Source organism: Schistocerca serialis, chromosome 4 (genome assembly GCF_023864345.2).
Source record: "Schistocerca serialis cubense isolate TAMUIC-IGC-003099 chromosome 4, iqSchSeri2.2, whole genome shotgun sequence".
In the NCBI taxonomy this organism is placed as follows: Eukaryota; Metazoa; Arthropoda; class Insecta; order Orthoptera; family Acrididae; genus Schistocerca; species Schistocerca serialis.
The window spans coordinates 532,896,305-532,922,583 of NC_064641.1; the positions used below are offsets into that span (position 1 = coordinate 532,896,305).

Consider the following 26,279-nt stretch of genomic DNA (forward strand, 5'->3'; position numbering starts at 1 on the left):
TGGAAAAAATCAATTACTATAACAAATATGTGCGCCACGCCTCTTCCATTTCAGCTCCGCTTCATCGCTTACGCCGTAAAGGTGTTCAGTTCGTCTGGACGACGGAATGCGAACGCGCCTTTCGCCGTTTGATATCGGCGTTGCTGTCTAATGCTTGCCTTACGCCATTCGATCCCCAGAAACTCCTTTTGTTGATGGTAGATCCATCGGAATTCGGGATCGGTGCTGTGCTTGCGCACAAAGATGGATCGCATGATCACCCTATTGCCTTTGCGTCCAAATTGCTCTCGTCTGCGCAAAGAAATTATTCACAGATCGAGAAAGAAGCTTTGGCTCTCGTATTTGGTGTTACAAAGTTTCATGATTTCTTGTATGGTCGCCACTTTACCATCATCACAGACCACAAACCTTTGACATCGCTTTTTCATCCGAACAAGCCTGTACCTCCACGTACAGCGCAGAAATTCATTCGCTGGTCTATTTTCCTCTCGCAGTACCGCTACGATATCTTGTATCGGTCCACTGATAAGCACGGAAACGCCGATGCGTTGTCCCGTTTGCCGGTTGCTGAGGATAGAGCATTCGATTCTTCCGAATTTGCTTGCATGTTCATTGATGCGGAAACCGATGACGTGGTCGAATCGTTTCCGATTGATTTTCGTCGTGTAGCTACAGCCACAGCTGCTGACCCTGTCCTTGCTACCGTTTTGCGTTTTGTTGCTACTCAATGGCCCTTGTCAAAGTCACGGATCGAGGATCCGTTGGTTCGCCGATTTTTTGCTCACAAGGAGAAACTTTTTGTACGACGTGGTGTTTTGCTGTTGCGTTCTGATAATGATCAGTCCAGGGTCGTGGTCCCATGTTCGTTACAGTCCTCTGTCTTACGGCTTCTCCACCAAGGACATTGGGGTATCGTGAGAACGAAACAACTTCCTCGTCAGCACTGTACTTGGTTCGGAATCGATGCTGCGATTACGAATATGTGCTCTTCTTGCATGGCGTGTGCCGAACAACAATCCGCACCACCGCGGAAATTCTTTGCATGGCCGAAAGCCACTTCCCCTTGGCAACGCTTACACATCGATTTTGCTGGTCCATTCTGGAATGCTCGATGGTTGGTTGTGGTCGATTCATTCAGTAATTTTCCTTTTGTTGTCCGGATGTCTTCCACGACGTCATCTGCCACCATCCAAGCGTTATCCGCTGTCTTTTGCACTGAAGGGCTTCCACAGACTATTGTTTCCGACAATGGCCCACAATTTATGTCCGCAGAATTTCAGTCATTCTGCAAGGCCAATGGTATTCAACATCTGACATCCACGCCATTTTCGCCTCAGTCAAACGGTACCGCTGAACGATTGGTGCGGACTTTGAAGTCACAGATGTTGAAGATGAAAGAGTCGCATTCTCTGGAGGACGCCTTATTGCTCTTTTTGTCTTCGTATCGCTCTCAGCCCCGAGATGGTCGCTCGCCGGCTGAGTTGCTCCACGGTCGTCCTCATCGAACCTTGATGTCTTTGCTACATCCGCCGCATCAGGTTCCTGCGCGGCAGCAGAAGTCTGCTTTTGCTCCAGGCGACGTTATATACTATCGCAACTATCAAGGTTCGCGGCGTTGGCTTGCAGGGCGCATTCTTCGCTGCCCCGGCCGCGCTATGTATCTGGTTGTGGGGGCCTCTGGTGAGGTGCGTCGGCATCTCAATCAGCAGCGCCTGTGTCGTCGCACGGGTTCTGCCGTTCCCTGTCTGCTTTCAGCGACGGTGCCGTCCGGTCAGCGCCCTGGGGAATCATCTACTGGCTCGCCTCATCCCCATGTGTTACCGACGCTGCCTTCCATTTTGCCCCATGGCGACGCGCCGCCGCCACCTGTTCTCCCGCCGGCGCCGCCCGCAGTGAACGCGTCGCTGCAACCGCCGGGCGCCTCCCTGGGTCACGCACCGCCGATCGCTTCCCGTGACCAGCTGTCCTCCGACATGGAACTCTTGCCCGCTCCGGACCAGATGTCGTCTTTTCCCGTCGGGTACCCCGACGCGACGGAGGTCGACCCTTCGGCCCTTCTGTCCCTTTAAGGGCGCATACACCGCATGTTGGCGTGCACCCTGGACTAGGTTTTCAGGCGTTTCCTAGCTCCCCTCGGACCGAATGGCCGGGTGCGGGTGGCACAGCCCCGCCTGTTGTTAGGCTCCCCACCTCGTCGCATACGTCAACATGGGGTCCTCCCCACGGCAGGCGGAAGCCTTATAACACAACCGTACGCCGATTTGCGGGGGACGAATGTGGTGGCACCGCCAGACACCACACTTGCTAGGTGGTAGCATTTAAATCGGCCGCGGTCCATTAGTATATGTCGGACCTGCGTGTCGCCACTGTCAGTGATTGCAGACCGAGCGCCACCACACGGCAGGTCTAGAGAGACTTCCTAGCACTCGCCCCAGTTGTACAGCCGACTTTGCTAGCGATGCTACACTGACAAATACGCTCTCATTTGCCGAGACGATAGTTAGCATAGCCTTCAGCTACGTCATTTGCTACGACCTAGCAAGGCGCCATTACCAGTTTATATTGAGATTGTTATTAATATATCAACAAGAGCGATATACACCAATTATGGATTAAAGTTAAGTATTACATCAACTACGTACTTTATTTGCTACTATTAATTCCCTTAACTGTTCCAGACCTCACGCCAGTCTGCGTGAGCTAAACGCGTGCCTTTCGGCTACTTCCGAGTGGCTTGGCTGTCTTGCCAAGCCACAACAATGACAAGCTCGGAACTGAGTTGGAAAACCTTGTCAATGTGTTCAGGAAAAACAGGTACAAACCTTATCGAAGTGGAGCAAACGCATCTAGACATGGGAAGGAGACAAACTCATTGCTGGGAAACCACAAACAAAATGGGCCATGTTTTACGCATATATAGTGTTAGACTAGTATCCTGACCTCTACGAAAAATTAGGTACTAGCTGCCTCCAGTGAATGACAGCCTCCGTTTGAGACTACCCGGTGCCTAAAATGTGCCATATGATTGTGTTGGAAATTATATAGGACATATAACCCGCACCGTAGTCAAACACTGCAGTGAAAGTAGACGCCACATGAGGTATTCAAAATCTCCAGAAATCAGCGATAGCGGAGCAAAGCGTTAGGAACAGTACACGATCAGCTTTTAGAAAACGGAGATCCTCTCCCAAGTATCGACCTCCTGAGATCCATTAAAAAAGGAAGGCTAGAAATTCGTATGTGCAGTACAAATTTTAAAAGAGACGGAGATTATAGTCACAGTGGCCCTTGGAGAACAGTATTTGAGTTTGAAGATTTTCAAATAAATATGACCAAACACTATTATTCTTAAAGAGATAGATGATAATGCGGGAATATTCTGCTCCGTTCCCGCCTCCCAATCAGGGAGAAGTGGGAGAGAGGACACATGCCACCAAATACCGACCTCATGCATTTGCGTGAGTGAATCCCGCCTTGCACGTAACAACGCAACCAACAGATGTCAGAATTCCTGGCGACGTCATCCGACCAATGTGAACCTTGAGCATCACTATAAAAGAAGCTTCCTTCGCTCCCGACAGACAGTCATCCCCTGACGAATAAGGAATTGTTAAAATTCAACAGAGAAAGTCGGAGTCGGCTGGCCAACATAAAACCAAGACAAATAGATATTTTGCGACACTTAATATATAAATGTTTTTGGAACCAAGTAAACTTGATAAATTGGAAGATACTTTGAAAGAACAGAAGACACAAATTTTGGCACCTCAAGGAACACGAATGACGGCAATAACACCATGGATTTCGACAGTTATCATCTTTTTAAAAGTAAAACCGGTAGAAGAATACTTAATAACACACCACATATTTTAGTTGCTTTTGCAGCCTCCAAAAATACTCTAGTCTATGTTATCAAAAGTAACCGAGCACTCCCAAAGACATTGTTGTTGTTGTGGTCTTCAGTCCTGAGACTGGTTTGATGCAGCTCTCCATGCTACTCTATCCTGTGCAAGCTTTTTCATCTCCCAGTACCTACTGCAACCTACATCCTTCTGAATCTGCTTAGTGTATTCATCTCTTGGTCTCCCTCTACGATTTTTACCCTCCACGCTGCCCTCCAATACTAAATTGGTAATCCCTTGATGCCTCAGAACATGTCCTACCAACCGATCCCTTCTTCTGGTCAAGTTGTGCCACAAACTTCTCTTCTCCCCAATCCTATTCAATACTTCCTCATTAGTTATGTGATCTACCCATCTAATCTTCAGCATTCTTCTGTAGCACCACATTTCGAAAGCTTCTATTCTCTTCTTGTCCAAACTATTTATCGTCCATGTTTCACTTCCATACATGGCTACACTCCATACGAATACTTTCAGAAATGACTTCCTGACACTTAAATCAATACTGGATGTTAACAAATTTCTCTTCTTCAGAAACGATTTCCTTGCCATTGCCAGCCTACATTTTATATCCTCTCTACTTCGACCATCATCAGTTATTTTGCTCCCCAAATAGCAAAACTCCTTTACTACTTTAAGTGCCTCATTTCCTAATCTAATTCCCTCAGCATCACCCGACTTCATTAGACTACATTCCATTATCCTTGTTTTGCTTTTGTTGATGTTCATCTTATATCCTCCTTTCAAGATACTGTCCATTCCATTCAACTGCTCTTCCAAGTCCTTTGCTGTCTCTGACAGAATTACAATGTCATCGGCGAACCTCAAAGTTTTTATTTCTTCTCCATGAATTTTAATACCTACTCCGAATTTTTCTTTTGTTTCCTTTACTGCTTGCTCAATATACAGATTGAACAACATCGGGGAGAGGCTACAACCCTGTCTTACTCCCTTCCCAACCACTGCTTCCCTTTCATGTCCCTCGACTCTTATAACTGCCATCTGGTTTCTGTACAAATTGTAAATAGCCTTTCGCTCCCTGTATTTTACCCCTGCCACCTTTAGAATTTGAAAGAGAGTATTCCAGTCAACATTGTCAAAAGCTTTCTCTAAGTCTACAAATGCTAGAAACGTAGGTTTGCCTTTCCTTAATCTTTCTTCTAAGATAAGTCGTAAGGTCAGTATTGCCTCACGTGTTCCAGTGTTTCTACGGAATCCAAACTGATCTTCCCCGAGGTTGGCTTCTACTAGTTTTTCCATTTGTCTGTAAAGAATTCGTGTTAGTATTTTGCAGCTGTGACTTATTAAGCTGCTAGTTCGGTAATTTTCACATCTGTCAACACCTGCTTTCTTTGGGATTGGAATTATTATATTCTTCTTGAAGTCTGAGGGTATTTCGCCTGTTTCATACATCTTGCTCACCAGATGGTAGAGTTTTGTCAGGACTGGCTCTCCCACGACCGTCAGTAGTTCCAATGGAATATTGTCTACTCCGGGGGCCTTGTTTCGACTTAGGTCTTTCAGTGCTCTGTCAAACTCTTCACGCAGTATCATATCTCCCATTTCATCTTCATCTACATCCTCTTCCATTTCCATAATATTTTCCTCAAGTACATCGCCCTTGTATAGACCCTCTATATACTCCTTCCACCTTTCTGCTTTCCCTTCTTTGCTTAGAACTGGGTTTCCATCTGAGCTCTTGATATTCATACAAGTCGTTCTCTTATCTCCAAAGGTCTCTTTAATTTTCCTGTAGGCGGTATCTATCTTACCCCTAGTGAGATAGGCCTCTACATCCTTACATTTGTCCTCTAGCCATCCCTGCTTAGCCATTTTGCACTTCCTGTCGATCTCATTTTTGAGACGTTTGTATTCCTTTTTGCCTGTTTCACTTACTGCATTTTTATATTTTCTCCTTTCATCAATTAAATTCAATATTTCTTCTGTTACCCAAGGATTTCTACTAGCCCTAGTCTTTTTACCTACTTGATCCTCTGCTGCCTTCACTACTTCATCCCTCAAAGCTACCCATTCTTCTTCTACTGTATTTATTTCCCCCATTCCTGTCAATTGCTCCCTTATGCTCTCCCTGAATCTCTGTACAACCTCTGGTTCTTTTAGTTTATCCAGGTCCCATCTCCTTAAATTCCCACCTTTTTGCAGTTTCTTCAGTTTTAATCTACAGGTCATAACCAATAGATTGTGGTCAGAGTCCACATCTGCCCCTGGAAATGTCTTACAATTTAAAACCTGGTTCCTAAATCTCTGTCTTACTATTATATAATCTATCTGATACCTTTTAGTATCTCCAGGGTTCTTCCATGTATACAACCTTCTTTCATGATTCTTAAACCAAGTGTTAGTTATGATTATGTTGTGCTCTGTGCAAAATTCTACCAGGCGGCTTCCTCTTTCATTTCTGTCCCCCAATCCATATTCACCTACTATGTTTCCTTCTCTCCCTTTTCCTACACTCGAATTCCAGTCACCCATGACTATTAAATTTTCGTCTCCCTTCACAATCTGAATAATTTCTTTTATTTCATCATACATTTCTTCAATTTCTTCGTCATCTGCAGAGCTAGTTGGCATATAAACTTGTACTACTGTAGTAGGTGTGGGCTTCGTATCTATCTTGGCCACAATAATGCGTTCACTATGCTGTTTGTAGTAGCTTACCCGCATTCCTATTTTCCTATTCATTATTAAACCTACTCCTGCATTACCCCTATTTGATTTTGTGTTTATAACCCTGTAGTCACCTGACCAGAAGTCTTGTTCCTCCTGCCACCGAACTTCACTAATTCCCACTATATCTAACTTCAACCTATCCATTTCCCTTTTTAAATTTTCTAACCTACCTGCCCGATTAAGGGATCTGACATTCCACGCTCCGATCCGTAGAACGCCAGTTTTCTTTCTCCTGATAACGACATCCTCTTGAGTAGTCCCCGCCCGGAGATCCGAATGGGGGACTATTTTACCTCCGGAATATTTTACCCAAGAGGACGCCATCATCATGTAATCATACAGTAAAGCTGCATGCCCTCGGGAAAAATTACGGCTGTAGTTTCCCCTTGCTTTCAGCCGTTCGCAGTACCAGCACAGCAAGGCTGTTTTGGTTATTGTTACAAGGCCAGATCAGTCAATCATCCAGACTGTTGCCCTTGCAACTACTGAAAAGGCTGCTGCCCCTCTTCAGGAACCACACGTTTGTCTGGCCTCTCAACAGATACCCCTCCGTTGTGGTTGCACCTACGGTACGGCTATCTGTATCGCTGAGGCACGCAAGCCTCCCCACCAACGGCAAGGTCCATGGTTCATGGGGGGGGCCCAAAGACATATGTTTTTCATATTAGGTGCATTGTGCAGCCACCTACTGGCATGTACTCCGTATCAGCGACCTCAATAGTCATTAGACATCGTGAAAGAGCAGAACGGGGAGCTCCGCGAACGCACGGACTTCGAACGGGGTCACTTATGTCATTCGTCTGTACGCGAGATTTCCACACTCAAAACATCCCTAGGTCCACTGTTTCTGATGTGATAGTGAAGTGAAACGTGAAGGGACACGTAAAGCACAAAAGCGTACAGGCCGACCTCATCTGTTGACGACAGAGGTCGCCGACCGTTGAAGACGGTCAGAATGTGTAATAGGAAGACATCTATCCAGACCATCAGACAGAAATTCCAGACTTCATCTGGATCCACTGTAAGTACTATGTCAGTTAGACGGGAGGTAAGAAAACTTGGATTTCATGGTCGAGCAGCTGCTCATAAGGCATACATGACGCCGGTAAATGCCAAACGACTCCTCGCTTGGCATAAGGAGTGTAATCATTGGAAGATTGAACAGTGGTAAAACGTTGTGTGGAGTGACTAACCACGGTACACAGTGTAGCGATCCGATGGCAGGATGTGGGTATGGCGAATGCCCGGTGAACGTCATCTGCCAGCGTGTGTAGTGCCAACAGTAAAATTCGGAGACGGTGGTGTTATGGTGCGGTCGTGTTTCTCATGAAGGGGGCTTGCAACCCTTGTTGTCTTGCGTGGTACTATCACAGCACACGCCTACATTGATGTTTTAAGCACCTTCTTGCTTCCCACTGTTGAAGCGAGCACTTGTTCATAGCCGGCCGGTTCTAGGCGCTACAGTCTGGAACCGCGCGACCGCTACATTCGCAGGTTCAAATCCTGCCTCGGGCATGGACGTGTGTGATGTCCTTAGGTTAGTTAGGTGTAAGTAGTTCTGAGTTGTAGGGGACTGATGACCTAAGCAGTTAAGTCCCATAGTGCTCAGAGCCATTTTATTTGAACTAGTTCATAATGTACGACCTGTGGCGGATTGGTTACACGACAAAAACGTCCTTGTAATCATTGGTCCTGATATGAATCCTGTAAAACACCTTTGGGATGTTTTGGAACGCCAGATTCGTGACAGAGTTCACCGACCGACATCGATACCTCTCCTGAGTGCAGCACTCCGTGAAAATAATGGCATCCACTAGGCTTGCAAAACAAATAGTGGAATTCTATGAAAGCAGAAGTAAGGACAAAACTCGCCCAATTAAATAGATCCCTGCAATTAAGGAGAATCTTAAAGTAGCCGGTATAACTCAAACAGGTGTTACAGGTAGAAAAAACAATCAGATAGAAGACATTTGACTCGAAAGCTGGTCAGAGAAAACGAATTTAAACACAGTGGTCTGAAGCGAGAAAGGGACTTAATTCTGAAAGGATGAAACGAGTCTGGACACAAAGGAAGGCCAACCATCAAACTCGTCAATGATTGATTGTACCTCGGGTGGTACTCTTGGTTCTATACGTAAATAATAAAAAAGATCTACGAAAGCTCGAGGTTTAACTCCGATCTGACGCTGCCCTAATACCGAGATTTTATTTTGGTAAATGATACTGGTACACTTGACGGGCAAACTATTCTACTGACAAGCAATTCCTTAGAAAAAAGCATTGGTCGATTCTATGATCAACTTAAGAGAGTTATTCGGAAAAGAAGGTCCTAGTCGTCGTAACTACTCCATAGTCAGGCTAACAAACACAGATGCGCACCAACTCCTGACACGTCTTGCTTGTTAAACGAAGCCATTTGCTATGGTACTGCTGCAGTGTGCGTTTACAGTGTCAGTTCAAATTGTTAAAAAGGATGTATCAACCTGCCGACTATGAAATGCGGTCAATGATTAGATTAATAAGAAAAAGGAACCTTGCAACAGTAGAAGTTCATAGACGATACGTGATATGTCTGACCCCGATGTGATGAGTGACAGAAACGTGCATAAATGAATGAGGATCTTAAAGGACAACCATGAAAATGTCCATGGTGAACCGCTATCACACCGAAGATTAGTGATCTAAAAAGATTTGTCCAAAGCCTTGAACGGAAGGGCTCGCGGAGCCCGACTATTCACAATTTCAGCATTGGCATTGGAATTTCTGAATGTGTGTACAGCAAATTTGCTCAAAATTTTCTTTGAAAAGTAGCAATTTCGTGAACTGTGTGCACGTTGGGTTCCCAGGTTCCTTACTGAGAAACACAGAATGGAAAACTGACTCCCACTCTTGATTTATAGGATGAATATCGTAAGGAAGGAGATCAATTTGAGAGAACATTGTCACACGGTACAAGAAGGGTATTTTTCTCATGACCTCACAGTCTAAACGTCAGTGAAAGGAATAGCAACACACATCATCAAAGCCAAGACCAAGCAGACAATCACAGCACGCAGGGTTATGGCAGCTGTGTTTTGGGATGGACTGGATAGATGTAGAGTCAAGCCGGCAGGCTTTATGTGACAACGGACAACTATAAACGCAGCCGCTTTCTGCACTACCATGAATAAATACGACGTGCAATGAAGAGTAATACACGTTGCCTCGAAATGTCAGGAGTTTTATTGCTACCTGACAATGCCAGACCCCGTCCTGTCATTCAAACTCGAAGTTGGATCACACCTTAAAAACGGGAGCAGATAGTAGACCCAGAGAACACCTCGACCTGGAGCCGAGTGATATTCACTTGCTCCACTACCTAGAGAAGATTATCAGCGGCAAGTGCTTCGCAATAGTTGGCGAAGTAAAAGAAGCAGCTACAGACTGATTATTCTCAGAGGTGGCACACGACTGTAACTTAGGGATACGAAAGCTTGTAATATGTTATGACATATACATAAATTAATATCATAACGATGGAGGAAAACAAAGAAAAACGTAAACAATCAAATAAAAACAGTATTTTGAAATATACTACAATGGTTTGTTTCCTGAGAAACCTCACCTTACATTTTGAATGATATGCGTATAACGAACAATTTGCTTCAGGTTGTCGATCCCTTGTAAATGGTGATGGGCTATAGAAAAACTTTGGTGGCAAGCTCTCTAGCTTGGGTGTCTTACTTAAATTAATCACAAATTACGGAGATTTTTAAATGCCTGTATCTAAAAACAGAGATTAGGTTGGTCTACATTAAATTTAGACAATATATAACTTACTTAATAAAACTATCTTACTCTAGTGTTCTGAGAGTTATGTACGTTTTTACAAGAAAGACTCCAAAACACATTTGCTCGATGATGATGTTAATGGTGGAGGGTTGAGTTTTTTGATTACAACTTCCTTCTGTGGGATACATATCCTTCACGCTTCAAAAACTAACAGTAGTACTGATCTTTTTGAGGAAGTTGATCTAGAAGAAGTTATTAGCGACCATAATGTCGTTGTGGCTTCTATGTCAGTGGAAGTTTCAAAAATAAAAAAGCAAAGAAAAGCGCAGAGTTTTCTTGTTGGGGAAAGCAAGTAAAAGTAACATTAATGAATATCAGACTAAGAGCAGCCGACCAGTTGCGAAGGATAAAGTAATCTTTACCTAGGTTTCAATAGATATAAATCTATCTTCTTCAGAAGACGGCAGTATTATAACATGAAGTGATATGTCCTTATCGTTTAGGCAAACATCTGCATAGTTACATTAATCATATAAAATATAGCCCTGAAAACAGGGTTTGTCAGACAAATAAAATAGGTACATAGAAGTTGCAGAGCGCCTAAGCGCCTAAGCGCCTAAGCGCTCTGCAACTTCTATGTACCTATTTTATTTGTCTGACAAACCCTGTTTTCAGGGCTATATTTTATATGATTAATGTAACTATGCAGATGTTTGCCTAAACGATAAGGACATATCACTTCATGTTATAATACTGCCGTCTTCTGAAGAAGATAGATTTATATCTATTGAAACCTAGGTAAAGATTACTTTATCCTTCGCAACTGGTCGGCTGCTCTTAGTCTGATTTACGTGGAACCGTTGCTGTAGCGCAGCTATGTTGAAAGTATTAATGAATATCTTCATAGTCAGCTCCAAGCATTGACAGCGGGACACAAAGGTATTGAGCATCTTTGGTTGGAAATTAAAGGTATTGTCCACCACATGCTAGAGAAGTATAAGCCTACCAAAAATATATGCGAGGGAAAGGATCCACCTTGGTACACCAAATATGTTAGGCAGCTGCTGGGAAATCAGAGGATTTTGCACAGTCGTTTCAAACGTTGGCACTGCCGCGCTGACAAACAGAAATTATGAGAAATGAAAGCAGCTATCAAAAGGACAATGAGAGATTCTTCTAACGAATTTGAAAGCAATATTTCGTCTGCAGATTCTAAAAATAACCCCAAAAAATTTTGGTCGTACGTAAAATCTGTGACCGCTACCAGTAATTCAATACCTTCTCTTGCTGACAGTACGGGTAATGTAACCGATAATGATAAACAAAAGGCCGAAGTTCTAATCCTAGATTTCAAAAACTCATTTACGGCAGACGGCTGCAGCACCATTCCCCCTTTCAATCATCGAACAAACGCAAGGATGGCTGACACAGTGTTTAGTGTATCTGGGATTGTAAAACAGTTAAGATCCTTAGACGCGAGGAAGGCATCTGGTCCAGACGGTATCCCCGTAAGATTATATTTTGACTATGCTACAAATATAGCACCACTCTTATCCGTAATTTATCAGAGACCATTGGAACAGCGGAAAGTTCCGCGGGACTGGAAGAAGGCCCAGGTCATGGCAGTCTACAAAAAGGGTAGAAAATTGGATGCACATAATTACCGGCGAATTTCACTGACATCGTTTAGTTGTCGAATCATGCAACATATTTTGTGTTCAAACATAATGACCTTTCTAGATTCTGAGAAGCTCATCTGCAGAAACCAGTACGGTTTTAGAAAAAAACGGTCATGTGAGACACAGCTGACCCTCTTTGTGCATGATAAACGACAGGCTCTAATTACCGGCTCTTAGGTAGATGTCATGTTTCTCGATTTTCGAAAGGCGTTCGACTCAGTTCCGCACTGTCGCTTGCTCGAAAAAGTTCGTTCTTATGGTCTATCCGATGACATATGCGGTTGGATAAGAAGTTTTCTAACAGACAGAGAGCAGTATGTCGTCCTGAATGGCGTGACTTCAACAGAAACAAGCGTAACTTCAGGTGTGCCCAGGGCAGCGCAATAGGTCCGCTACTTCTTACGGTTTACGTAAACGATGTGGTTGGTGGTATTGACAGCGGCATTAGACTGTTTTCCGATGATGCTGTAGTCTACAGGAAATTAGTATCACACGAAAGATGTGAACAAATCAATTAGGATTAGCAGAAAGTAGATGCATGGTGTAATGACTGGCACTTATCTCTCAATATTAGTAACCTAATGCGTATAACAAGGGGAAAATCCCAAATAAAGTACGAGTACAAAATAAATGCCCGGTCTTTGGAAGCGGTAACATCCGTCAAGTATCTGGGTGTGACTAGTCGAAATGATCTCAAATGGAATGATCAGATTACACAAGTAACGGGCAAGGGGCACTCTACATTGCGGTTTATTGGTAGAATCTTGAAGCGATGTAGTCCTTAAACAAAGGAAATTGCTTAGAATTGCTCCAGTCTTAGATTATTTTTCGTCTGCATGGGACCCTTACCAGTTGGGTCTCATTCAAGACATTGAAAATGTCCAAAGAAGAGTGGCAAAATTCGTTACTGGAACATCTAGCCATCGCGAGAGCGTTACAAATCTCATAGAAAGTTTGAAGTGGGATACACTTGCAGATAGACAACGCGCTAAACGGAAGGGGCTGCTCGCTAAATTCCGAAATTCGATCTTCACCGAAGATGTAGAGCATATATTATTACCAACAACTTTCAAATCGCGCAATGATCAACATTCAGTGATAAGGGCAAAAATGAATTGTGATTGTTTGTACATCCACGTTTTGATTTCTTCATGTTGTCTTTTAAATGCCTACAAAACCCTTTTCTGTCGAAAGAACTTAGCCACGTCAATTCCTGAAAAAGAAAAGAAAATTTCAAAGACTTGAGATAATATAGAAGGAAGAGTAAGCAAATGTATGTGACTGGAGGTTTAAAATACGCAATGTAAAAGAAGTTCAAAATGAAGTTAACAACAAAAAAGGCCACGGCACTAACTTTCATCACACTCCTTTCAAACACAAAGCACCTAAAAATTATACAGTAAATTCAGCTTAACTTGCAGCTCATCCTGACGTGATGGACACTTTCTGATTTCAAATTTTTTGTCACATTACAATATAGAATAAAGTTTTATATGAACTTTGTCTATACCATAATCACTGTTGGCAGTGTTATGTTTCTTTTCATAAAAGTGATAGTTTTCTGTTACACCGGATAAATTAATTAATTCACTTATTTGCGAAGTAATCGAACAATTGTCTAATCTTAACCCCATAGAGTGAGATGTACGACTTGTCTTTGAGTCATCAGTCTTTTGATTGGTTTGATGCAGCCAGCCACGAATTCCTTTCCTGTGCCAACCTCTTCCACCTAAGCCGTCAGGTATTTGCTGGATATTTTCCAATCTCTGTTTTCCTGTGTAGTTTTTAAGGTTCACTACTCCCTCTAGTACCGCGGAAGTTATTCCGTGATGTCTTCACAGATGTCCTATCACCCTGTTCCTCCTTCTTGTCTGTTTTTTTAATATACTTCTTTCGTTTCCGATCCTTCGTAGAACCTTCTCACTCCTTATCTTATCAGTCTGCCTAATTTTCAACGTTCTTCTGTATCTCCAAATCCCAAATGCTTCAATTCACGATGGCTAGACACCTCGAAAAAGTGAAGCTACGTAATTAATCTTTCGTATGGTTGCAAGTAGATGTTTACAGTTCAGGTACACGTGCAAATTCTCATGCGACAAGAGCGTAGCACGCTGTCACATGAGCAAAACAAAGTGGCGCAGCCCACTGTTAAATGGAGATTGCACGGTAATTAGCTTCCAGTTCTTTGAAAGGGAATAACACTGCAAAAATTCATCCTGAGCTGGAAGGCTGGCCGCGGTGGTCTAGCGGTTCTAGGCGCTCAGTCCGGAACCGCGCGGCTGCTACGGTCGCAGGTTCGAATCCTGCCTCGGGCATGGATGTGTGTGATGTCCGTAGGTTAGTTAGGTTTAAGTAGTTCTAAGTTCTAGGGGACTGATGACCACAGTAGTTAAGTCCCATAGTGCTCAGAGCCATTTGAACCATTTGAACCTGAGCTGGTGGAAGTGTACGGCAAACATACACTTCCATATAACAGAGTGGTTTGGCAGCGCAGACACTTCCAATGTGGTCATAAATGTCTGAAAGACGAACAAAACATGACATACCATTTAATTATTCGTAAATGAGGATATCGAGATAAGCAGAGCACGAGGAACTCGATCGCAATCGAGGCAATAGTGCAGCAGTGAAAAGCACTCAGCAGTTAGTCCGCTACACCTCGTACGAAATTTTCAATATCACCAATCCCCGGATTCCGCAACTCGCCTGCCGAACCGAAGCAGCAGTGGAACTGGTGCAGCAGAATATGTTATCTATGCTTTTGACGCTTGAGGGTTGTATCGCTAAGACACTGGAGCAATGCAACCAGTGGAAATACGTGGATTCAACACTGAAGACAAATGAAATTACAATTAAATCAATACCATTCGCTGCTGATGGGGGTTGATATACATCAATAGGGACAGTTGAAAATGTGTGCCCCGACTGGGACTCGAATCCGGGATCTCCTGCTTACATGGCATACGCTCTATCCATCTCAGCCACAGAGGGCATAGAGGACAGTGCGACTGCAAAGATTTATCGCCGACACGCTCCCAGTGAGACCCACATTCTCAGCTTATAGTCCACACACTAGATTCGTATTGCCCTTGCAATTATACCCGTTACTCGCGGCAGACAATCCACCAATCCTCATAACAGTTCAGGCAATTCGTGTGCATCCCTCACTGAAGAAGGTCATCAGCCAGTTTGCCTTAACGATATGAAGATGCCATCTTCGTACTGAAGACAAGGGTGAATACCAAACGGACATCGAGCAACATAAATCTCTTTGTTATCGGACTATCGTGGTGTGACGCCAACAGATTATGTCCACAATGTACATATCCTCGTAATAGTGTACTACCAACATCGTCTTCCAAAATTATAAGAGTGTGCCAAGACGAAGCGTAGCGGAAAGCTATTCGGAGGCGTTGTTCCTGCTACAGAACCTCTCACCTCACACAAACCCCGCTCTTTGAATCACGCAGTCACCCTTTGTGCTGCTGCGGTTCACCAAATTTTTTCTCACTCTTCGTGCTCCTGATATGGCGCCTAGTAAGTTCCTAATTTACAGATTACCGAAAAGCTAACGACTCCGTTGAGATTCCAGCAATCATGAAGATCCTTGGAAACGTCAGGCTAAATTCAAGATTTATAAACCTCCTGAAATACTTCTATGAACAGGCAACAATGACTGAATGATGAAGACCTTATCATCAGTAAGATTCCAGTTGGCAAAGGATTTCGCCATGGTGACACCATCTCTCCGGAACCATTCACCATTGAACTAGAAAATGTATTTGAATAACACAATAATAAAAAAAAACAATACCTCATATTTGAACCATTTACGCTTTGCCGATAATGTTGAGCTCATAAGTGAAGATTTGGAATAATAATGTGTATAAATCCAAGATCTATAACGTGCTTATGCAACGACTGGCTAATTCTAAACCCAGACAACGATGCCCACAAAATTAAATTGTGAAAAACAATCAAAATCCAGAAATTCCTCGCAGAATAGAACTGAGCTGAGTAGAACTCCAGAAACTAGGATTCATCCTAACAAGTATGTGCATACTACCAGTTACTACCTATGGCCTGGAAACTATGACTTTAAAACAAGCGCTCCTAGACCAAAGCGCTCACTACGTGACGGTGAGCGACATATATCAGGAGTCAGCTGTAGGGATAGGATTCGATGAGAGGACATTAGAAGAAGAACAATGGCAACAGACATCCTAGAGCGAAATGTCAGCCTTACGTGCAGTGGGTCGGGCAGATAGCGTGACAAGATCGCAGCAGGTGGGCTCCTAGAATTGTTCGCTAGCGACCATGGAACCACAAGAGAGGCAATGGAAGATCCCATAAGAGATGACCTGATGATTTGAACCTGTTGGCTGGAACGCGGTGGTACCAGGCGGGTCTAAATCGACTGCAATGGGAATATATGGAAGAGGCCAATATCCAGAAGTTGATTTGATCGCCTGGAGAAGAAGAATAATAAGAAGAAAAAGAAATTCTGATTCGTTCCTCAAACGAAAAATGGAATCATTTGCAGAATGAGCGTGATTTTCGAGGTGCAATGTGTACTGAACAAATAAAATGCAAACTTGCACAGCCAAAGGTTCCGCCAAGTCACCAGTCTTCGGAAAATATGTCATATCGAAGGGTGAAACACGCGAAAAGCGATTTGTTAGAGGGGTGGAAGCAGTTTCACGGCCTAAAGGCAAGAAATTTTATATTGTGAGAAGGAGAGTGTACCATACTCTAGGTATAGTTGTTATGTTTCTCCTTTGTTTTATGAGATATGTACAAAGGTTACATTTCAGAAAGCTCTCTGAAGTTGATTTAAAAAGATATTATAAGCTTCCGATAACCAACAAAGATAAGGGTGTTGCGATAGGAGTTGTAACAACGTGTGACGTGAAAGGAATATGGAGGAGAAACAGAAGAAGAAGGAGACGAAGATGATTCGCAGTGTTCCAAAATAATAGACTGATCCCAAGTAATGTCCTGTAGTCATCAGAAGCCTGGCCAGTCAATTCAAAGGCCATCCAGTAACAAACAGGTCCAAATCCCTCTCCATTGTTCTCCAGTTGGGCATGATTTAGGCGACTTCATATTAAATTCCAATCAAGCTTGCATTATTACTTCTGGACACATATGTTCCAATATAAGGACGATCTACTGCAAGCAGTTACACAAATATTCTGGATACGTTTGAGGAACTGCATGTACATTTATGAAAATTTATAGTGGCATACATAGCACTATTTGATTCACTTGTCGACATATATGTATTTTAAATCCATAGTTACTAGTTAAGCCACGTTGACAACTCAAACCTGAATGACGAAAAAGCTTAAAAATAGTTATATGAGCAGAGAAAATCTTGCACATTAAGTCAAGCTTTTCATATCGGAAATATGTACGCATATGTATAGAATGGGTGAAAATGTATGGAATGGGTGAATAATTAGCATTCGTAAAGGAATTCAGTGCGTCGTACTGCTCATTATAGCAATACGATAAACAGGATACAACATGCATTTCAGAATGTTTGAACAGATTTGTTGTGAGAATATAAAAACTAAATCGAAGCTGAATGCATTATGAACGAAGGACCTACAATTTAAGTCCGACGGTTATCTATATGGTCAAAGCTATGAAAAGTGTTTAGACATGTTCGTACGCTTGGATAAGAAACTCTGCTTCTTCCTATGTTCATATTAGCGGAGCAGTCACTCATCATGTTTGACATATGTTCTGTAAGGTCCGTCTTCGAATTCACATGTTTATTTAAAATAATTAAAAAAACTATTGTTATTTCAGTCGTGAACAATACTAATTTTTAGAAGCCGCAGTGTTATTTCCATACAGTGGATTCTGTGACCGGAGCAGATGCAAATTTAGAGAACAGAAATTAAAAAGACAATAAAGAAACGAAACTAACTTTATAGGACAACGAATTCAGCGAACGTCAAGCATTTTATTTAATTTTTGAATATGAAGTAGACAGCATCACGTACGCTTCAGCTAGCACTAACTCGGACGCGGTGAGAGGAAAATTAATTGAACCAGGCGAGCTGCATTTACGTTTAAATTATTTCCTTTCTCTCCGCTGAAAGAAATGAGAACGCGTAGCCAGAGGACGTGAGGCGATTTGGGAGAACGTCGACGCAAGCTGAATTCCTGCAAGGTATCGTAATTTTTTATGAAGCGGCGTAAACTTTTATGGCGTGTTTCGCGGTTTAATGGCGTTCCCGGAAGAAAGGAGACAATATAACGGGGAAATAGCGAGAGGAAGAAAGTATTCCTCAAGGTGCTCTAGGCGACTTCCTTACCAAGTTTGTCGTCCGTTGATTCGTTTGGCCCGAAACGTTTTAGATTTCTGCTGCCCGATAGCGACGAAACAACTGTTTACTTTGAGCAGTACACTTTTTGCCGTTTTGTCTTTAGAACGTTACTGGGCTTGAGTATTTCTTTTGCCCTAAACGTTATCACCTATGCAATTAAAAAGAAATCTTGCAGTTTGCTACTACATACTACCGTGAGGAGTATGCTTTCTTTGTTCAAGTGCCCATAAACATAATTAATACGTAAAATTAAATAATTTTCATGTATAGCAAGTTCAATTATAGAAACTACCAGCAAGTTCATATGATTTTGACATCCCACACATAAGTGCAAGGGTGTACCATCATGAATGTCGTAACAGATTCCACGTAAAGTAACTAAGTGGCAGAAATGACGCAAGCTTTGAGTCCCAACAATGCGCTGCACCCTTCAGACAACTTGCAGTGTAATTTCGTACAGACTGGCCCTCCGATATACAGTAACGTGTAATAAAGTAACATGATGACATTTTATCTCTTCGCGGATACAAACAGATACTTTACAAGGAGAAACAGTGAAACAAAAGATAACCTTTACAACATCTTCGCTTCACGATAGTTACGCACTTTCATCACTCACAAGAAAATGTCTTAAACGACCAAAATCAAAGTAAGTATCTTTAGAAGAAACTGGACCTCTGGACGATTAAACATGTGGTACGTATAATCAAAATATCCACGGGTGTACTGCCGGTCTACAGTGTCCAACGGGCACAATATTTCGGTGATCATACACGTCGCCATCATCAGGTGAACTGACGGACTGAGCTCCTGTGAACGTGCCGGAACGGAGATCCGTACGCTATGGCTGCTCAGAGGGAACTGGATTCGGTAGCGGCGGCGGCCGATTTAAATACCCTCCGCCCGCGGCGCGCTCCCTCCACCGTCCGCGCCCCGCGCCACGGTCACGCGGTGGAACAGATTGCGACGACGTCTGAGATGACGTCGGTGTGATGGCTCTGTCCGCCGTGGTCGTCACAACTATACGTTTGCTCGATTTACTCTTGATTAACCCAATCGCTGGTTCCCAAGCCTTGCTAAGATTGTAGCCACAGTCAACTCATAGCACCATATCGCACTGTGCAACTTCAGGCTGCCCCGACTGATTGATCTGCGAGCTACGTTTGAAGTGGTAGCAACAGCCTAATCCAAACCCCATGAACCAAATGAATTCAGACTGTGTCTGCATATCTCCCCTCAGTTCTGGAATGCATGTAACACAAACTGTTTGCTACGGCCAGTGCACGCCCACCGAAATCGGTTACATGGTTCCACAATTAGCGGTACTCTAATTTTAGAACAGCACAACAGCTACACCATACAGTCCGTGCCACCAACACCCCATGAAATAATTTTCCAGTCTCTGCAATGACGTCTGTCTCATACTTATCTTACTACTATTTTCAGTCATCAAAGACATGATAACAGAAATAAACTGAAGGTAAATCTCTGTGATATCTGAGGGAACTATTTCAGATCTTCAAGTTGTCTCGAATATAATGTCATTAATACTCCTCTGCAGGAAATTTGTTTCAAGCACCTGACACACTGTCAGTAAACAATGGTTTTTCTTACAGAATTCTAAACACTTTGGTGACTGCAGCTTAAAGAACCATCAGCGTTAAAGTGAATCATGTGTCAGAGATGCATAACCATAAGTCAGCTACACAAGTTCACAACAGCACATGCTTTCTCTCTATATGTGTGTCGCCTCTGTATATGTACAAAATGATTGAAATTAGCAAATAAATACAGGGTTATTACAAAAGAGTGAAGCGATTTCACAGCTCTACATTAACTTTATTATTTCAGATATTTTCACAATGCTTTGCTCACACATACAAAAACTCAAAAAAATTTTTTAGGCATTCACAAATGTTCGATATGTGGCCCTTTAGTGATTCGGCAGACATCAAGCCGATAATCAAGTTCCTCCCACACTCGGCGCAGCATATCCCCATCAATGAGTTCGAAAGCATCATTGATGCGAGCTCGCAGTTCTGGCACGTTTCTTGGTAGGGGAGGTTTAAACACTGAATCTTTCACATAATCCCACAGAAAGAAATCGCATGGGGTTAAGTCGGGAGAGCGTGGAGGCCATGGCACGAATTGCTGATCATGATCTCCACCACGACCGATCCATCGGTTTTCCAATCTCCTGTTTAAGAAATGCCGAACATCATGATGGAAGTGCGGTGGAGCACCATCCTGTTGAAAGATGAAGTCGGCGCTGTCGGTCTCCAGTTGTGGCATGAGCCAATTTTCCAGCATGTCCAGATACACGTGTCCTGTAACGTTTTTTTCGCAGAAGAATAAGGGGCCGTAAACTTTAAACCGTGAGATTGCACAAAACACGTTAATTTTTGGTGAATTGCGAATTTGCTGCACGAATGCGTGAGGATTCTCTACCGCCCAGATTCGCACATTGTGTCTGTTCACTTCACCATTAAGAAAAAATGTTGCTTCATCACTGAAAACAAGTTTCGCACTGAACGCATCCTCTTCCATGAGCTGTTGCAACCGCGCCGAAAATTCAATGCGTTTGACTTTGTCATCGGGTGTCAGGGATTGTAGCAATTGTAAACGGTAAGGCTTCTGCTTTAGCCTTTTTCGTAAGATTTTCCAGACCGTCGGCTGTGGTACGTTTAGCTCCCTGCTTGCTTTATTCGTCGACTTCCGCGGGCTACGCGTGAAACTTGCCCGCACGCGTTCAACCGTTTCTTCGCTCACTGCAGGCCGACCCGAGGCATCCAGAAGCTTTAAACTGCGCATACCATCGCCGAATGGAGTTAGCAGTTGGTGGATCTTTGTTGAACTTCGTCCTGAAGTGCCGTTGCACTCTTATGACTGACTGATGTGAGTGCATTTCAAGCACGACATACGCTTTCTCGCTCCTGTCGCCATTTTGTCTCACTGCGCTCTCGAGCGCTCTGGCGCCAGAAACCTAAATTGCGGCTTCAGCCGAACAAAACTTTATGAGTTTCTCTACGTATCTGTAGTGTGTCGTGACCATATGTCAATGAATGGAGCTACAGTGAATTTATGAAATCGCTTCAATCATTTGTAATAGCCCTGTAGATGAATCATGCAAACTATCTGGGGACGGAATATGAATTTCATGTCACTTTATTGTGGATTCTCAAACACAACCACTCATTGAAATTATGATCTGAAGACAAACATAGAACAGCATCTCTCTAATTCAGCTCGTGCATTGCAGAGGGTAACACCATCTTCATAGCTGATCTTTACTACAGCAGCACCTTGACGAGTGGTACAGATGTTGGTGAGAATAGAAACAGTTGTGCATCCTGCGCTGATACATCGAGGAGTCTTTCAGCACGGTGAACTGATTTCTGCTGTCGCTGAAACGTAATGTTCTCTGGCAGTTACATAAGGCTACAGATGTTTGCTTTTCCTCAGTTGAGTTCTTAGAGCATGCCAGTTACTTTCGTATGAGTGTATTGACCTGTTACGATCCTAGCAGCCCATCTTCAAATACTATTACACGTTCTTGCTAACGACACCAAATCAGTGTATGGCTAGAACTGAGTAGATGTAGAAACTGATGTCTTGAATGCCTGATTTTGCCATTGTTCTATAAGATTCACTGTGAACACATGAACAGTACGTTGTATCAATGCAAACTACTCAAATGTGATAGGTCCAGTTCTACTACATATTCTTAAGGGGTCCCACATCTCTGGAAGTAGTAATCGCGACAGTATGAGTGTTTCTAGAGATATATATGCTGTCATTGGATTTTAATGTGCTCATGGCTGGGTGCTTATACCATCTGACATATCATTATGGAAGTCCAATGTGTGATACACTTGAACGCCGATGGTTCTGTTTGGCTGCAGTACTCGGGTTTCACCCCCCTTAATGTTTGCCACCAAAGTGAGTGGAGCTCTGTACCGACAACATGTGGTCAGATTAAACTATGTCAGGTGTTATAAATAGGTTTTATACATAGGAACAGTTTAGCTCTATACCGAAAAAACGTAGTTGGGTTAAAGTATATCTGGAATTGTTATTAGGTTTTATACATTGGAATATCAACGGCCAGCATTCCATAGTGTTATGAGGCCTGGAATACGAGGGTGAGTCAAATGAAAAGCTTAAATTTGTAATAACAAATCGAAATTTTGCGCCGTTATCCTGTAAGGTGGTAAGCGTGCTACAAACAGCGTGCAGAATGGCCTGTAGCTGGCAGAATAGTGCAGATGCACATATACTGTCGCAGTATCAATATAAAGATGGCCGCCCTACTTGCGATTTGCACCAGGGAACAATAGCGTTCTGTTATTCACTTTTTGCGTAGTGGAGGTGTGAAACCTACTGAAATTCATCGACGAATGAAGGTTGAGTAGTACGGTGATGCATATTTGTCACCGCAGCAAGTCTACGAAAGGAGTAGGAATTTCGCAAATGGTGTGACTTCAGTGGAAGATCCTCCTCGTCCAGGTCAGGCACAACGAGTTGTGACTCAACAGCAATTGAAGCCATAGTGAAGGAAAACCATCGAGTGACACTGAATGAAAATGCAGCATGTTTACAGATTAGTTCAAGTGGCTCTGAGCACTATGCGACTTAACTTCTGAGGTCATCAGTTGCCTAGAACTTAGAACTAATTAAACCTAACTAAGCTAAGGACATCACACACACATCCATGCCCCAGGCAGGATTCGAATCTGCGACCGTAACAGTCGCTCGGCTCGAGACTGTAGCGCCTGGAACCGTACCGCCACTCCGGCCGGCTACAGATTAGTCATGGGTCAGCACACCACATTGTGCATGATGTGCTCTAGTTTCACAAAGTGTCTGCAAGATAGGTGCCACGGCAGCAGACTCCTGAAATGAGAGAATGACGTGTTTATGCTTGTGAAGAACTTCTTCGGGGCTTTGAACGAGAAGGTGATGGCTTCCTTGCATGAATCCTTACTGGGGACGAAACCTGGGTTCACTTCCACCAACCGGAAATGAATAGAGCGAGCATGGAATGGCGCCATGCCTCATCACCAAAACCAAAGAAGTTTCGAACAGAACCATCAACAGGGAAGGTTATGCAGACTTTCTTTTGGGACGAAAAAGGCGTCATTTTGGAGCATTACATGCCCAGAGAGACCACTGTCACCAGCTTGAAGATAATGGACTTCATGTTCCCAAAAAAACCATGGAATTTTTAAGGATGACAATGCTCTGTGTCACCGGCCCATAATTGTTCGCGATTGATTTGAAGACCATTCTGGACGACTTCAGTGAGTCATTTGTCCATTCAGATCGCCTGACATGGATCTCATAGAACCTTTATGGAACGTGATTGAGAGTTCAGTTAGTGTACAAAGACCTGTACTGGAAACGCTTTCGTAATTATGGATGGCTGTAGAAGCACTATGGCTCAATACTTTTGCAGGGGACGTTCAACGACTTGTTGAGTCCAAACCACTTTGATTTACTGCACTACACCGTGCAAGAGGAGGACCGACACGACATTAGGAGGTATCCCATGACTTTTGTCACCTCGGTTTACACCTTAAAACAATAAAATATGCCATAATTAATTACTATGATAAAGCTTTACTACGATAGACTTTCGCTTAAAATATGAAGAGGCATACAAATTTCACAGCATGTCCTAAAGAAAGAAAGCTACTTTGACCTCGCCAAGAACACACACACAATCAGCATGAACTTATAATAAGGTGTAAACTACGCCACAGTGCCGGCAGAGTGATCCTGTTAACAGCGTTACTCTACAAAACAAACTGAGGCATACTATCCACAAATTACATTTGGTGGGGGGATCATACTCATTAACTTTGTAATCGTATAAATGCAGTCAAATGAAAAAAAAAGGTAACATGGATAGTGGGATCATTAGATGTATAACTTATACAGTGATAAAAAGCAAGAAGTTGTAAAACGAATAATGCTAAATATAAAATTGTTAAAAAGAAAGATGAAAATATATGTTTCTGAGACATTAGTGCGATGATTTCGATTAACAAATACAAGCATCAGAAAAAGTTTTGCATCACCCCGGTTCCCAGAACTCCTGAAGATAGACATTGAATGTGGGTTTATATCACACAGTGACCTTGAATGTTCAGAGATGTCATTACACCCACTCAAAGATTTAAACAACCATACATGACCAGCACCTATTAGACGGAGGTGGTCTGACAGCCGATCAGTTCCAGTCATTACAACAGGAAGGACGTATACGGCTCGTGTTGTCTGTAGTTCAACCATGTCGCGGTCAAAACCGCGGTTCGATCGCGTTCGCATTACTTTGTGTGAGGATGCGCTCTCAAGAGAGTAAGTGTCCAGGCGTCTCGGAGTGAACCTAATCGATCTTGTTCGGATATGGAGGAGATACAAAGAGACAGGAATTATCGATCATATGCCTAATTCAGGCCGCCCAATGGCTACTACTGCAGTGGACGTTCGTTACCTACGGATTATGGCTCGGAGGAACCTTGACAACAATGCCACCATGTTTAATGATGCTTTTCGTGCACCCACAGGACGTCGTGTTACGACTGAAACTGTGCCAATAGGCTGCATGATGAGCAACTTCACTTCCGACGTCCAAGGCAAGGCCGTCTTTGCAACCACGACACCATGCAGTGCAGTACAGATGGGCCGAATGGACCGTTCCGGATTAGCATTACGTTGCCTTCACCGATGTGTGTCGCATATGCCTTCAATCAGACAATCGTCGGAGACGTGTTTGTAGGCATCCCGGTCAGGCTGAACGCCTTAGACATACTGTCCAGCGAGTGCAGCAAGGTGGAGGTTCCCTGCGGTTTTGGGATGGCATTATGTTGGGATGACGTACGCCGCTGGTGGTCATGGAAGGCGCCTAACGGCTGTACGATACGTGATTGCCGTCCTCCGACCGAAGGTTGCATATTGGCGAGGCATTCGCCTTCAGGGATGTCAACTCCCGTCCCCATCGTGCAAATATTATGAATGACTTCCCTCAGGATAACGACATCGCTCTCCAGACATGAACCCTATCTAACATGCCTGGGATAAATTGAAAAGGGCTTTTTATAGACGACGTTACCCACTAACCACTCTGAGGGATCTACATCAAATCTCCGTTGAGGAATGGGACAATCTGGACCAACAGTATCTTGATGAACTTGTGGATAGTAAGCCACGACGAATACAGTCATGCATCAATGGAAGAGAACGAGCTACGTTCTAATTTTTTTGTGTGTGTATAATAACATAGCCAAGAACAAGCTTACGGAGCTATCATAAAATTATGACTGATAAAATAAGTGGGGAAAGAAGAAAAATGTATGAAACTAAAGAATGTAGTAAGTAAACGGACCCTTGTCTTTGATTGCCATATTCCAGGGTAGGCGGAAATAGTCGGAAGAACCTAACCCCCAGAGTGACTCTCAAACTTCCGGACACGTCGTACCATGGAAGGGATACTAAGACATTTTATCAGTAAACTGATAAAATCATGTAGTATATAAAATAGATTACACAAACTGTAAGAGGTTCGTCAAACAAGAGAATGATGTAACAAGTATGTGTAGCGACAGGGCATAATATACACACCAAGGCGTTCGATAATTAACGACAAACAGAATGGATGACCGCAACGACAGAACACAAGATAGAAGAATCAATTCACATAAAACCCAGCACACCCTTCGGTCGTGATCGCATTATCTACCGACACCAGTAAAGGATGTCCTGTCTCCTTTCTAGTCACCCTTGCAACCATTTATACCACTATCCTCTCTACAGGCTACTACATTCAACTGCGGAAAACTTCCATAATTCTATATTCCCTCAAACCGCACAAATCGTCCAACTGCCAATGTGGC

General features: G+C 43.3%; 1 protein-coding gene across 1 annotated transcript in view; it reads right to left on the bottom strand.

Moving 5' to 3' along the window:
• Nucleotides 1-26,279, bottom strand: part of LOC126474591 (dipeptidase 1-like) — a 287,814-nt gene that overhangs the window by 96,050 nt on the left and 165,485 nt on the right. The gene's annotated exons all lie outside the window — the stretch shown is intronic.